Raw genomic sequence first — 16,422 nt, 5'->3', positions numbered from 1 at the left:
ACAAAATTATTCACCCAAGGGACGAGCAACTTTTACATAGCAAATGAGGAATTCTAACTGCAAAATTATATCTTACATGGAAACCATTTTCTACCCCTTTGCTCTATAAACTCTGAAGATAGGAATGCCTCCACAAACAGAATGAATAAAGCTCCAATTCTCTATGGTGACAAATCCGGAAGTGGCAAGTTTTATCTTAAAGGAGTTCTACTGCTGCACAAAAGCTCTCATGCACAAATAATGAAATTCTCAAATTGGGATAAATGTGCTTTTAAGAATTTTTATTTTGATCATTTATTTCAGGAAACACTTGTGGATCATGCAACATAGCTTTGAATTATGGAGCAGATAAGGAAAATCTAAAAGGAAAAAAAATAGGGCAGGCCTTTATTAAATTTTAAAGTATGTCTTTGCTATACTCTTATAAAGAGCCAAATAGGGTATCCAAATCTCTGGAGATCACCAGTATAATTTCTTTATCATGTTCCATTTAAAATTTAATTATGCAGTCTACTACAAGAAGAATCTGAGAAGTCTAAATAGGTCATGCAGTGAGTAAGTTAACAATATTCTAAAGTTTTCCTTGTAAAGATCATTCCTTTGATAGTCTGTTTCACATCAGAGCACTATATTATAAAACAAGTGTCATTTAATTCAGTCACTATGGATTCTTATACGCATCTATAAAGAAACACCACATTTCCCGTGGAGCTGCCCGTTACAGGTGGATGGTCTTTGCATATATACTTTCTTTAGGTTATTGTTATTTTCATGTGTTATAGCAAGGTCAAAGCACTTTCACATTTAATGCTTTGGGTATTCTCTTTTAAATCACCAACAATAATTCATAGCAAGGCAACAATCTAGGCGCTGCATAATTAAAGTCTGAATTAGAGGGTAATACGGCCAATGACTTGATGCTGTCTCATCTCCACCTCAAATTTCAACTGACATGCAACTTTAATTGCTTTATAATAAGATAATCAGCAAACACTGTCCTAAGCATTTTACATGGATCATTTCTCTTAATTCTCAGAACAGTTGGCCCTATTATTATCCATTTTACAGATGAAGAAAATGAGGCAGACAGAGATGAAGGAACTTGCACAAGGTCAAAGAATGAGTAAGTGGCTGAATTGGAAGTTTAACACAGGCTGGAGTTTGGCTCTACATCATATGCACTGAATCGCTTTGCTGGGCTGCTCCTTATAATGTAATATGGTATCTTTTCTTAGATTTGAACACACCTAAGTGTTGGTGAAACAATTCGCATATTCCTCTCTTTCAGTGAACTAAGATAACAGCTATCATGTATTGATTGCTGTGTGGCAGTCACTGAGCTAAATACTTTACATGGGTTATCTCCACACAGTGACACTGTGAGATGGGTATCATAATTCTTCCAATGTTATAAATGACAAACCGAGGCAGAGATATTAACTTTAATAACTTGCTTAAGGTCACATGACTAAGAAAAGGCAGACACCGGATTCAAGCATTTCTGAGCCCAAAGCCCAATCTCTTAGCCTCCATGTTAACATGGCCTCAACGGCAACAGCTTTGTGCAGCTTGGCAACAGCCAAATTTAGGTTAATAACTTTCCAATCAATCAGATGATTTTTTCCAGGTGGCAAAGTCTACGGAGCAGTGAGAAGAGTGAGAAGGGTGAAAGGGGAGAGAGAAGGCAGAAATCATACATCTTGTCTACCCCTGGTTCTTTAGGAGAAGGTTTCCTCAATCCTTCCTCCCTCCCTTCCCAATTCAAACATTTGTTCATTCATTCAAACATTTATTAATCCATTCAAACACTTATTAATTCATTTAAACATCTGTTCAGACGGTCAAACACTTACACAAATATTTATTCAGTGCCTACTATGTTCCAGGCACTGCTAGGCACTGGGGACAATGAATAGTAATAGGATTTCAGTGTGTTTCCCACTTAGTGGAGAAGGTGTAAAAGTCCTCTAGTCAATTATATCATTGGGGGACATGGATGCAGCATAGGGGTTGAAACTGCAGTCTTTGGGGACTAACAGAATGAACATAAAACTTTTCGGGGCAGAGAAGATACCAAAGAAACCTCGGATGTATCTAGAACAGTAGTCAACAAATCTTTCTATAAAAGTAAACAGTCAATATTTCCAGTTTGGGGGCTATACCATCTCTGCCACAACCACTCAACTGTATTGTTGTAGCACAAAAATGGTATAGACAACACATAAATAGATGTTATGGCTGTGTTCAAAAAAATTATTTATAAGCACAAGCCACCACCCAGATTTTGTCTGCAGGCTGTAGTTATCAAATGTGGATCAAGAAGAACAAGTGGTAGAGAGTTTGGTAGGAGAGAAAAAGAGTAGAGAGATGACACGGAGCTTCCAAATAGAAAAAGGAACACGTGTAAAGACCAGATTTCAGTTTTCTTATCCCTGAAATGGGGGGTCATACAGTCATTCAGCAAACATTTATTGATTGCCAGTTCTGTTCTGGGGGCTACAAATGGAGGAATAAACCAGACAGGCAAGGGAGACATTGTTCTGGAGCTAAGGGGAAGGGAACAGATAGTAAATAAATTAACAAATAAAAAAAAGATCATTACAATAAATATGGTGATGTGACAGGAAGTGTGCTGGGGGGTTACTTAATAGGGTGGTCAAAGGAGGACTTTCTGTGGAAGTAAGAGGGAGAAAGGGCAGTGTGTCAGAGACAAAATAAATGAGAGAAAAAGTAGCAGGTGATGAGGCTGCAGAGATAGACTACAGCAGCCCTGGGAACGAAAGTAGACTGCATTGATTTTATTCTAAGCAATAGGAAACTCTTGCATGATTTTATGGAAAAAATAATGTTTTGATTGATGACTTTTCAGAGATTATTTGAACTTCTTCGTGGAGAATGAATTGCAAAAGAGGAAGTGGAAAGGACCATTTAAAAGGCCATTTAACAGTTCACGTGGGAGTTTACAGTGGTTTGGAAAGAGACAGAGAAAGCAGACAAATTGAAGATAAATTTTAGGCTGGGCATGGTACCTCATGCCTGTAAGCCCAGCAGTTTGGGAGGCAAAGATGGGAGGGTTGCTTGATGCCAGGAGTTCAAGGTCAGCTTGGGTAACATACCAAGACTGCATCTCCATAAAAAATGTTCAAAATTAGCCCATTGTGATGGTGCACACCTGTAGTCCCAGCTACTTGGGAGGCTGAGGCAGGAGGATCACTTGAGCCCAGGTGTTCGAGACTGCTGTGTGCTATGATCATGCCACTGAACTCACATTTAGGCAACAGAGTGAGACCCATCTCAAAAAAAAAAAAAAAAAAAGGATACATTTTGGAGGTTGAGCCAACAAGTTATCTGCTAAGTCTGAGAACAGAAAAAGGTTCTTTTCTATAAGAAATGTCCCTAGGTTCTCCTTAATCAATGAATGTATGATGATAAGTTGGGTTGAGGTAGGGTTCAAGAGTTTTTTTCTGGCCACATCAAGTTTAAGGTTATACTTTCAAGTAGAGAGTCAGATTAGCAGCTGGATATTCAGCTTTGAAGCTCAAGGAAGAAGTCAGGGCTGGAGATCTACAAATGAGAACCATCTGCATAAAGATGATCTTTAAAATCATGGAGCTGGATAAAATCTCTCTCTGCTTCCTCCCCATAAGAGAACAGAGCAATGCCCAGGGCATCCTGGGGCACTTCACCCTGCAGGGTTCAGTCAAGCTGGTAAGGAATAACAGAAGACTGATGAAGAATGGCCAGCGAGAGAGGAGGGAAACCTGGAGGGCTTGATGTCTCTGCAACTAAGAGAGCACTTCATGGAGGAGGAAGTAGTCCCTAGGTTGAATGCAACTGAGAGGCTAAGTAAGATCACAGCTAAATGGCCGTTGGATTTACCCAGATGGAGAAGAAGAGTGCCTGGCCTGGGGTGGATGCCATTCTTTAAGTACTTACAATCCATCCTCCCCTTACCCCAACTCCTACCTTTCTCCTTGCTGACAGAACAGGTCTCCCCTTACAAAGGCTGAGAATACCAGAAACCCAATGTCCCCTCCCTAAGGGATTAGGCATGGAAAAGGGACTCCTGTCTTAAAAATCAGTCCCATAGAATAAATCGGATGTGGTCTCTGTGTGATGGCTGGAGCAGCTGTGGACATGAGGCACGCCATATCAACATAATGAAGATGGCAGAGGGGTGCACCAGGGTGCTGGCTGTAGTCCATTTTGTACTGTTACAACAGAATCACACAGACTGAGTAATTTACAAAGAACAGAGATTTATTTCTCACAGTTCTGGAGGCTGGGAATTCCAAGCTCAAAGCACCAACATCTGGTGTGAGCCTTCCTACAGTATCCTCACATGGCAGACAGCAGAAGCACAAGAGAAGGCAAACATTGCATCCTCACGTGGCAGAAGAGCGAGAAAGGCAGTGAATCTGCCTCCACAAGCCCTTTTTACAATGGCATTGATCCGCTCATGAGGTCAGAGCCTGCATGGCCTTACCACCTCCCATTCATTCCCACCTCCTTATAGTTACATCAGGGATTAGGTTTCTAACACAACAATTCTGGGGGACACATTCAGAACACAGATGCTCTGAATTCACCCTGAGCCTTCTCTGATCTCTTGAACCGTAACTACAAACTCAACCTGCGTTTTTAGCATGCTGTAACTACAGAGTCTTTTCAACGGATTCAACCTGAGAAAAATGATAAAGAAGGACATCTTAAGAGAAAGATTTGTGCAGGAAAGAATTCAGTCACAGACTATGAGTGGGAGATGCATTATAAAAGTTGGGGAGGTGCAGGCTGTAGCAGGGAGGAAGAGAGAGCACATCTCACCACCTGCAGCTGTGACCACAGAGTCTGGGTGCTTGATGGCTGGACGCTAGGAGTAGAAAGTTGGGCTGTGAAAGGCATAGAAAACAGCCACTTAGGCTAGTGGGTTTGTTTTATATTGTGAGCCAAGTAGTGAGTCTGAAAGAAGAGGCTGTGGAGGGTTGCAAGGTCTGGGGACTCCTTGGGGTATCCCCTACCATGTGCTCACCCACTCTGACCCACCCACTCTAGTCCTGCTCAGAAGGTTGGTTCAAGATGCCGTCCTTACTTCCTCCAACCAGAACTACCCCATCTCGCTGCTGAAATCCTTTGGGTTTTTTGTTTGCTTTGATGTTTTCCTACTTCTCTTATGGCTTCAGCACTTCCCCATAGCACTGGGATGATCCCTACCTTCTTCACTGCACTGAACTACTTCAGAGAAGAGATGGTGTCCTGTCTCTCCCACAGAGCCTACAACCATGCTTGGCATATACTTAGTGTGTGCTATACCCTGGTTGAATTAATGATAGAGAATGAACTGTGTCAATACTGAACAGCACCAGGCATGGGCCCCAAGACAGTTGGGGGAGACGCTGCTTCTGAGGGATGATAAAGAAGACAGGAGGTGTCCATCCATTGGCTCTCGATGACTCAGTAAGAGGTTGGCCTGGAGGTACCAGCATATTTATCTCCTAATTTCTGAAGGTCTTTCAGAAGATGGCATTGTGTACTGAGGACAATGAGAAACAGGAAGTTGTGTTACCTACCAAAGCCCTCCTCCGCCTACCAAAGGTGATCTCTCAGAGATTATCTGAATTCTCTTTGCCTTCACTGTTTCTGCCTGTTGCCACCTGATCCATCACCTCCACGACTGATAAATACGGTCAATCGGAGAGGTCAGTCTTCCTCTTCCATAAACGGAGTCTGTTCAGTTAAAATTTCAGATAACAAAAACCTGTGACTTAAGACCAGAATTCCACAGGCAAAACTGCAGTCTAATGGCTTCTGCCTCTGACAGTCTCACGAACCAGGCAGTTCTGTCTTCTTGGTGAAGCCTCTCAAACAGTAATCCTATGGTGTACGCCAGTGTTCTTGGGATTGGGGTTCCCCAGTTGCTTAGATTAAATTATGCTTCCTAAGCCCCTCACAGAAGGCAAAAAACAAAGAGATCAAGTTACTGGATTAATATATAAAAGTCTAAACTTTTCTTTCATAACTTTACTTTAACCTTTGGCCCCTGTTTTCCACTGGTTTATACTAAAATCTAGTACGAGATGACATGTAATTTATATACTGAATTACTTTAAGCTTCCTTTACCAATACTTCATGGTCCTCAAAGAACATCCTGACTTTTTGGTGTTGTGTACAAGAACCAGCATGCGAATCTCTACTGTAGCACTTAAGATGCTTCCATTAAGGTCTATCATACCCCTTTATTTTCTAAACTGTTTGGTTTATGTTGAATAACAGTGGACTGTGTTAACAAGGAATTCAAATGCTCCTTTTTTTTTTTCAAAAACAGAAGCTCATAGTGCATGATTATGATAAAACCTCTGTTGATATAAACCTTGTTTATATCTTTACTCTGCTATCCAAAATAAAAATTTCTCCTTTATAGGCTTTTATATTGAAACCCCATTCCATGTGAACAAGTGGGGTTTCACTATGATTTAATTAAAACACATCTACCAAAACGCAACACCCTTCAACCTAAAAACCAGATCTTGAAAAACATGATCGTAATGGGGAAAAAAATTGCTCAGATTGCTAAGCTGTCCTTTCCTACAAGCAAAAATAAAAGCAAGGAGTCATTTATAAGATTGAAAATGATCATTTTGGCAGTTAAAGAAATGGAACCATACATCCGGTTCCCGGGACGCTTCAAGAAAAAGAGATGGGCATGAATAGTATGTGTAGCCAGTTTAAATATTTGTTTTAATCCCAACAAGATCATTGGTTTTAATATTTATAATATAATTACAATGCTCAGTGCATGTTGTTCATATAATCTAATTTTTTTTCTGGTGACATATTATTACCAGGCTTTAATTTCAGCAATGGCAAGAATTCAAAAACTCATTTAGGTTATCATTAGTAATGAAAAACAAACCTAGTGCCTGTTCAAGCACCTTAGGCACATATCTCATTTCGACTTCAAAGCATTTTTAACTACCCAGATGCAATCCACTGCTACAGGACGCACACATTTTCACAGAATATTATCCACCGGTGGCCAGGGTACTTTAAATTAACGCCATGTAAGGCAATTAAAGTGGAAATACTCTACCCTTACGCAACCAGTGTAAATGGCCTTTCGGAACATTTCAAGACAGTCATAGCCAATGAAAACCAAACCATAAAACTGTTCTCAAATGCCACTGTCTTCCTTCCCTGCCAGATATCACTAGTTGGCCATTGCCTGAATTGCAATTTTCCATTTTTCCTAGACGTCACGGCGTAAGCATGCTTTTATGACTAAAAGCAGAAAAAACTCAAAGTGCCATGTTCCACTAATCATTAGCCTACCAACAAACAAAATAACTACAGGTGCTTTGTTTTCCATAGCATCAAGGTATTTTGGGGTTAATTTGCACATTCCCCATGACAGGCTGAAGAAATCTGAAAAAGAGGCCAAAAGCTATAACAACTGATGGAATTCTACGAGACTGTACAAACAAACGAACACTTGCAAAAGAAATCACCTGGACACAAGGGAAGGATGCATCATCAAATAATCACATTACTTCATGTTAATGGGGAAGGCAAATCCTTGTCAACGGCTGTGTCTCAAACTGCCCCTGGAGAAGTCAAAAGAATACCTGAGGCTACATTATAAGCACAGTTGAGAAATCACTGACATATTATTTCTCGCTCCTTTATTGCCAGGCCGTACAGTGACTGCAAATTGCAGTTAGAATGGGAATGCTGGCATGTTGTTTATTTTCAACATGACTCGACATCAGAATAACAAAAATTCCTGAAGAAAAATAAGTCAGCTCATGACCAGAATACCACCCACCAAACTTAAGAAGAGAACAGCCTCTCCCTGGAGTAATAAACCAGCTACAACAGAGCATTCCTGGGGAATATAGGCATTGCTGCTTGGTATTCAAAATACAGTGCTCCTTAATAGAATCCCGGGCACCCATGCAGATTTCTCAGACATCTGAGTAATTTTCATCTGTGTGATTACAGCACGGAGTGGGTCTCTCCTGATAACAGAGAGGTGGTCTGCTCCTTAGCTGCTCTATGAAAGTTTGGAAGTCATTCCTCATTCCATTATTTCAGGATTAACTTCAAAGCACAAACATGGGTAGACACACAACAATCTCTCTCCCCACACACGATGGGATGCTTGGGTCTTCAGCGTGGACTTTTTTCCAGAGTGAAAGCACAAAGACAAACAAACTCAGACTAGAATACGTGGACAGTTTTAACCCTGAAAACTGGCACACGGTTGAAATGTTTCTTTGGGACGTTATCCAAAGAATGAAGACATACAGTAATTTAAATATTTGGATCACAGTAAACAGTTTTTTTGGCAATATTAATCATGATCCTATAAGCAAAGATTTTCTTTACATAAAAAAAGCAGCCAAATGCGCTTATCTCCGGTAACAGATGGCTACAATTTGTACTTTCCCCTGTTCTCCAGGGCTGTTCATGACAATGTGCTCACTCTGCTTTTCCTGTTCTTGAGATTCTCTTGACTTGTATCTCCAACAGTTTCTAGGCAATAATATGTTTCCAGGAGCTATAAATACATTCACACATGGTTATCGAGTACCTTCAAAAACTAAGGCATGGGCCAGGTGTGTTGGCTCATGCCCCTAATCCCATCCATGCTTAGGCTGAATGTCTAAGATTCCCTGATGTCCCCAGTTCCACACACTGCTCTGAATCCACACATGCCTTTCCCGCTTTCATCCTTGTTCAGATGGAAGTCTGGGCTCTCTTCTCAGGCCGATCCCGTCTGTGCCCTGGATCCTGTGCCCTCTTGCCTTCTCAGGGACTCTGCCTCCTTCCCCCTTCTCCTGATGCCTTCTGTGCATTTAGACGAGTAAGTTTCTCCTCTCTTACTCAGATTGGTGGCTCAGGACTGTAATCCCAGCACTTTGGGAGGGCAAGGCAGGCAGATCACCCGAAGACAGGAGTTGTAGACCAGCCTGGCCAGTATGGTAAAACCCCGTCCCTCCTAAAAATACAAAAATTAGCCACGCATGGTGGTACTTGCCTGTCGTCCCAGCTACTTGGGAGGCTGATACAGAAGAATCCCTTGAACCCAGAGGGGAGGTTGCAGTGAGCCGAGATTGCTCCACTGCACTCTAGCCTGGGCAACAGAAGGAGACTCTGCCTCAAAAAACAAACAAACAAATAAACAAAAAACAAAGAAATATCTGGCCGGGCACAGTGGCTCATGCTTGTAATCCCAGCATTCTGAGAGGCAGAGACTGGTGAATCACCTGTCAGGAATTCAAGACCAGCCTGGCCAACATGGCAAAACCCTGTCTCTACTAAAAATACAAAAATTAGCCAGGCATGGTGGCCCTCTCCTATAATCCCAGCTACTCAGGAGTCTGAGGCAGGAGAATCACTTGAACCCTGGAGGCAGAGGGTGGAGTAGCCTAGATTGGGCCACTGTACTTCATTCAGCCTGGGTGACAAGTGTGAGATTCTGTCTCAAAAAACAAAACAAAACAAAATGAAACAAACAAACAAAAAACAACACACAAAAAAGAGGGCGTGATCCTTGGTGCCCAGGAGAGATTCTAGATCTATGTAATGCCCAGGAAAATACCTCTTAAATCACTTTCCCTTCCTCCCTCCCTCTCTCCCCTTCCTTTCTTCTTCCCTCCCTCCCAGTCTTCTCTCCCTCACCCCCTTTCCCTTCCTCTCTTCCTTCTTCCTTCCTTTCTTCCTATTTCCCAGTCTTACCCCCATCTCCTCTCCTTCCCTCTCTTTCTCCTTCCTTCCTTCTTTTCTCTATTTCTCCCTCCTTTCCATTAAATGCTGGTAATCATTCTTGATGGCTAGTTGTCTAGAATTTGCATTCTGTTAATCATTTCTTATTTAATATATTGACATAAATATCAAAAACATGTAAAACACATTGATAAATTACATATAAAACACATTGATCAATTACACATTAATTTCTTTCTCTGATATAATATTACTAAGTATTTATTTCGATGACAATGAGAATTCCACTGCACTTAATACCATCAATACTATGATGTGAGCTCTTCAGGGGATGCTCAGGATTCTTTCATAATCTCTAAGTCCTTGAATACAGTAACAATAATGAATATATTGAAGAAAAAACCAATATGTTTTTCGATTGCCAATTCCCATGAACATAATAAAGGAATCACCATATGACTTCAAAGGAATGTGAATAATCTCTCTAAGTCATTTATGAACCTGAGCCTCATTACTTCTTGATTACATCACGTATATGTGATTCATGCATAATTTTTGGCTTTTACATAGTGATATGTGAGGTATCAAAATCTGACATGAGGAAGGCAAAATGAGAAGACCTCTTACAGAGGACATGGCACAGTATTTCTTTTTGTGAACATAAGAAATCAGGTATAGAATAAGCAAAGCCATCGTACTCACCTTGGTAGACTCCCAGCTAACTCAGTGGCCGTCTCTCTGCAGGAAGGAGAAAAAGAAGATACGTATGATTATTTTGGTAAATTATAAAAATGTATTTAATCACATAATAAGTATTATGGTATCATGAATAAAGAAGACACTGTACATGCAGGTGGTTAGAAACTTAAAATTGACTAATGGCATTTCTGTTTAATTCCCATTAATCATTTCAATGGTTACTTTCAACGAAATTTTACACACATGTAAAATATCTGCCCTACTTTCTGGTGGTTCAATGCAACTGAGTTCAAAATATTAAAATTTAAAAATGTACAACATCCAGAAGGGTAACATGAGGAGAAACAAATCCCAAACCACCTTGTAGACATTGACATTTTAAACAAAGCACCCATGGTCTCTTTCCAAGAACTTCTTAGAAACGTATTCCTTTGGGATGTTGCTCTATGTTTACCTTTGTCACCCGAGGCTTATGAAGGAACATGGACAGCACAAAATGGAATTCTTTTATCAGTAAACTGCTGTTTTTCATTTCTTTGTTATAAAGTTCTACCATTTGGTACTGTTGAAGGTAGATACTATAATTCAAATGGAAAAGTCATTAAAGAAAGGCTCTACAGCATATTAACAAAAATGATCAGGGACAAATTTCAAAACTAACTTGCTCCTAATTGCCATCTCTTGTCTTCTTTTCTTTTTGCTTCCTTTTCTTTTCTTTTCTCCTTTCTCCTTCCTTCCTTCCATTTTTCTTTTTTCTTTTTTTTTTCAGTGTCTTTCACTGTTGCCCAGGCTGGAGTACAGTGGCTCAATCTCAACTCACTGCAACCTCTGTCTTCTGGGTTCCAGTGATTCTCGTACCTTGGCCTCCTCAGTAGCTGGGATTACAGGTGTGGGCCACTACATCCAGCTAACTTTTGTATTTTTAGTAGAGACAGGTTTCTCCATGTTGGCCAGGCTGGTCTCGAACTCCTGACCACAAGTGATCTGCCTGCCTCGGCCTCCCAAAGTGCTGAGATTACAGGTATAAGCCACTGCACCTGGTCCATCTCTTGTCTTTCAGTCAGAAATGTATTCTTGGAAAGAGAAGGGAACAATGAGTAGAAGGAGATGAAGGCTTTATGTTGAACTATTTCAAAAGGAGAAGAGGGCTCAACTTTAGACCAAGGGATTAAAGGTATAATTCTTAGCAACAATGGTGTAAAATCTCCTTAGTGTCATATAACTCCTTTAAAAATATAATTAAAGATACAGACACCTTATATAGAGAAAATAACAATATAGACATATTCGCACACTGTGGTACACACTTGTAGACAGTTCACCGAGCTCCTGAAGCTAATGTGTCAATCCTGGTTAACAGCCTCAGCTTCCTACTATGTCAATTCAAACAAAGGACTTCCTCCTCAATGGACATTCCCTGACCCTCCGAGCTATTAGAACTCCCTCTTCCTATTTACTGCCTGTGATAATACCTGGGCATTCTGGAGAAGTGATGGTTCCCACAGAGCCATACTTCCTTAAAAAATGAGTAAGTTTAGCTTCTATAAAAATATTCTTTCCTAAGTAATCATATAACATTAAACAATCAGCTTTTATTGCTATAAAAATTGGCTTTGGGGAGAAAGTTTCCATTCCTTCATCAAAACCACGGTTGAAGGCATTGACTATTATGGTACTGAATGCTTCACACATGTTCATCTCTTTGAAGAATTTAGTGGCTGCATAAAAAATTTTTCTTTCCAAACAGAATCTGGAACTGTGGGTACCCCGGCTAAGAAACACCCCTCCTTTTAGCCTTCCATTATGACATTTATTACAATAGAAGTATCTTTTAAATGCTTGCTTTATCCTTTATTTTTTTGTCATTTGAGACCAACATATATACTCAATAAATATTCGTTGGTCTTATCAGCAATGAATGAACTTTTCTGGTCTCGTTGAACTTAAGGGTGAGATTTATGTTCACAGCTTGATCATAGTAACACTAACAGCACAGAGTTAAGATACAACTAAATTTTTTGTGTCTAATCTTTTAACTTTTTATTTTTGCATTCCAGACTATACATATTTTAATGTGATGAGTTCCCTGGTATCGTTTATAATGATGTTGTTCATATATTATAATAAATTCATTTAAATCACAGTGGAGCAGTATTTCTCAACCTTGGCATTATTTTGAGCTAGATAATCTTTCGTTTTGGGTGGGTATCTCAGACATTGTAGAATGTTTAATAGCATCCCTGTCACCTATCCATTGATGCCAGTAGTGCAGCTCCCCACCAGCCCCATTGTAACTCCCAAACATGTCCTCAGACAATGCTAAATGTCCACTGGCGACAAAGTTGTCCTCAGCTGAGACCACTGCAGTGGCCAAGCACGGTGCCTCACACCTGTAATCCTAGCGCTTTGGGAGGCTGAGGCAGGAGGATGGCTTGAGCCCAGAAGATTGAGACCAGCCAGGGAAACATAGTGAGACCCTGTCTCTACCAAAAGTTTAAAAAATGAAATGGGCATCATGGTGCATGCCTGTAATCCTAACTACTTGAGAGGCTGAGGTAGGAGGATAGCTTGAGTCCAAGAGGTCAAGGCTGGAGTAAGCCATGATTGTGCCACTATACTTCACTCCAGTCTGGGCAACAGAGTGACATTCTGTCTCTTAAAAACCAATTCAAACCAAATCAAGCCAAAACAATAATCCACTGCAATAGAAATGTCCAATGTCCACAACTGACTTCTGTTTCCAAAGCTTACTGGATTGACCAACATCCTTTACTCCCATGGGAAAACACAGAGACTGAGGCCTCCTAAGAGCACCTGCTTTGCTTTGGCTCCAGCTGCTTAAGTCTCCATGCTTACCAAGAGTATGTTGTGTTTCTTTCCCAACCTGTTTATGGTACTGACAATCACTGTAATTTTTTAATTTAATTAAGCATGATGTAAAATAGATGAAATACGAGTGTGGAAAAATACTTGTTTCTATAAAACTAAGTTGGATACTTTGAAAAGATAAAAAATGACAAGTCAAGAAATGATGTTGAATTAAATACAAATGTCTCTAAGTTATTTTTCCTCTTATTAAAAAAAAAAGGGAAATCTAGGCTGAGTACAGTGGCTCATGACTGTAATCCCAGCACTTTGGGAGGTTGAGGCGGGCAGATCACTTGAGCTCAGGAGTTCGAGACCAGCCTGATCAAGATGGTGAAACCCCCATCTCTATTAAAAATACAAGGACTAGCTGGGTGTGGTGGCATATACCTGTAATCCCAGCTACTCAGGAGGCTGAGACAGGAGAGCTGCTTGAACTTGAGAGACAGAGGTTGGAGTGAGCAGAGATTGAGCCACTGCACTCCAGCCCTGGTGATGGAGCAAAACTCTGTCTCAAAACAAAACAAAAACAAAAAAAGAAATTCCAAATGGTGGAGTATGGGGGGATGTATGCACAAAGGCCAATGCAGAACTTTATTCAGTGAACCACACATTCAAAGAAAAAGGTGTTGGTCCTACCTTGAAAGCAAAAGACAGACTCTGGGTAAAAGTCATATTCGTCATATATTAAGTTCCAGCAGGGGAAAACTATAGATAGTTGTGTGCTAAGAATTTACATCAGAATTACAGATATTACCTGATGTCTATGATTACTGAAAACCTGATGATTTCATTGGTACCTGTAGCTCTAAGATTTAACAAAACAAAACAAAAAAACCCACCATATCTGACTGCAGTAATGTACCTGGGACTCATCATCCAGGCACCATTTTTGAGATCAGCAAATTGATAAACACTGGAGCTTTTCAGGTGACCATTTGTTTGTTTTTCTCTGTTTACTACTGTTAAACAATCATTTGAATTAGTCACATGTTTTCATGAATTTATACCTTTTGTAAAGAAACCCGTGAGTGAAATAAATTTAGCAGACTGTGCCATGCTTCTTCTAGATTATGCTCTGTCATAACCCATTTGAGGGGATTTAAAGCAGGTGACATAAAGACCATGTATTTTTCATTGAACTTTTATAGGCACAAAGTCCATGATTAGCATTGCTTACTAAGTGTAGATCATCTTTATTTGCTGACATATTCATTAGCACTTAGTCTGTGTTCAGCCCAGCAATGCTGGATGTTTTGAGAGGCACTAAGATGAATTTAGATCCTGATCCTCCTTGCCAAGTGTTTACACTCCAGTAAAAGAAACTGTATAAGGTACCAAGTCATGAATAGTTTTCATTTTTCTACTATTTGAAAGTTCCCGTAAGGGATGGATGCAGGGGCTTACACCTATAATCCCAGCACTCTGGGAGGCTAAGGTAGGAGGATTGCTTGAGCCCAGGAATTCAAAACCAGTCTAGGCTACATAGCAAGACCCCATTCCTACAAAAAAACAAAACAGATGAGGTGGGCATGGTAGCATGCACCTATAATCCTAGCTACTTTGGAGGCTGAGGTGGGAGAAGCGCTTGAGCCCAGGAGTTTGAGGTTGCAGTGAGCTGTGATCATTCTGCTACTCTCCAGCCCAGGCAACAGAGCAAGAACTTGTCTTAAAAACCACAACAACAGAAAATGCTCCTCCAGGTCAAAGATCACATCTCATTTAAGATTTTGAACACTCAGTGCCTGTCACACACCAAACACTCAACAAATATGAGTGTAATGGACATTTTCTACTGGCTGGTAATTCTACTCTCTTAAATTCATTTTTTAAAAATGCCTGATATAGTTATAGCAGTATTTGGAGTTTAACTGCACTAATTTCTTTTCCTTAGTTATCATTACCAAGATAATCTGATTTCAAGTGAAAAACAGAACACTAAAATATCATTTTTTTTTTTAGATGGAGTTTCGCTCTTGTTGCCCAGACTGGAGTGCAATGGCGCCATCTCCGCTCACTGCAACCTCTGCCTGCCAGGTTCATGTGATTATCCTGTCTCAGCCTCCAGAGTAGCTGGGATTACAGGCACGTGCCACCAAGATTGGCTAATTTTTTAAATACTTTTAGTAGAGACAGGATTTCTCCATGTTAGTTAGGCTGGTCTCAAACTCCTGACCTCAGGTGATCCACCTGCGTTGGCTTCCCAAAGTGCTGGGATTACAGGTGAGAGCCACCGCACCCAGCCCAGAACACTAAAAATGTAATGGAAACAAGGGTGCAAAAAATTATAAAGTGAAATTATATGTTCGGAGAAAAGAACTGTCCCAGCGACAAAGAATTAGACTGAGATGATGGAAGGTGTGCGGTTCTGATAAGTTGTGTATCCTTGGGCAGCGCATTTGACCTCTTGAGGGTCTCTGTGTCCTAGAATGTCAAAATAACACCACTGCCCTTTATCTAAGGTTGTTGGTGTGATCATCAGCCTAAACCAACAGGAAAGCTCTCTGCAAATTTGACGTTGCAGCATAAATTCAATTTTATGGAAGGAACAAAATCCCAGAAGAGATAGCAGACAAGTGGACCCTGTGTCTGACACAGTTTGGGTAGATTATTTAGCATTCCTTAAAAAAAGCCTTTAATTTTAAATATGTAGAGCATTCATCGTGCATAACATGATGCCAGCTTTTATCAGCTGTCTGCATAACGCTCCCTCGTCATCTCCTGTCCTTCCCCGTGCCTGAACTATGCGAGCAGTGCTTTTTTTAGGAAGTGTTGAAGCAAGAGCACACCAGCTATTTCTGTGCAGCCTGCCAGTTTCCAAAATTAGCTGACAACTGTAAAACAGAAGACATGAGCCCCCATGCTAATTGTGTGTCAGCAAGATAAATATTTTTAAGACCTGGAATGTTTTCTCCAATGGAATCTTTAATTTTTTTCCCCAAAAGTACAGAGACCTATTTTTCAAAAGGTAAAATAGATTTTATTTTTATTGCCCATCCTACAAATGATTTAATGCTCTAGTTGCAGAAGGTGTGAGGCTTTCTTTATTTTGAGTGTAAGAATTACAACGAAGCAGATTTTTTCCCTCCCTGCCCTTCATCTTCCCCTTTTTCTCCCTCCCTCCTTCTCTCCTT

General features: G+C 40.4%; 1 protein-coding gene across 4 annotated transcripts in view; it reads right to left on the bottom strand.

Moving 5' to 3' along the window:
• The window catches only part of CELF2 (CUGBP Elav-like family member 2), an 854,489-nt gene that overhangs the window by 403,879 nt on the left and 434,188 nt on the right, over nt 1-16,422 (bottom strand). For all 4 annotated transcript variants that reach the window (XM_021670614.2, XM_064369076.1, XM_064369077.1 and 1 more), the window contains one exon: nt 10,427-10,462. The gene's annotated coding sequence lies outside the window, so the exon portion shown is untranslated. The remainder of the gene's footprint in view (nt 1-10,426; nt 10,463-16,422) is intronic.

Source organism: Aotus nancymaae, unplaced genomic scaffold (assembly GCF_030222135.1).
Source record: "Aotus nancymaae isolate 86718 unplaced genomic scaffold, 86718_ANA_hifiasm-v0.15.2.pri h1tg000083l, whole genome shotgun sequence".
In the NCBI taxonomy this organism is placed as follows: Eukaryota; Metazoa; Chordata; class Mammalia; order Primates; family Aotidae; genus Aotus; species Aotus nancymaae.
This window is presented reverse-complemented; position numbering and strand designations above follow the sequence as displayed.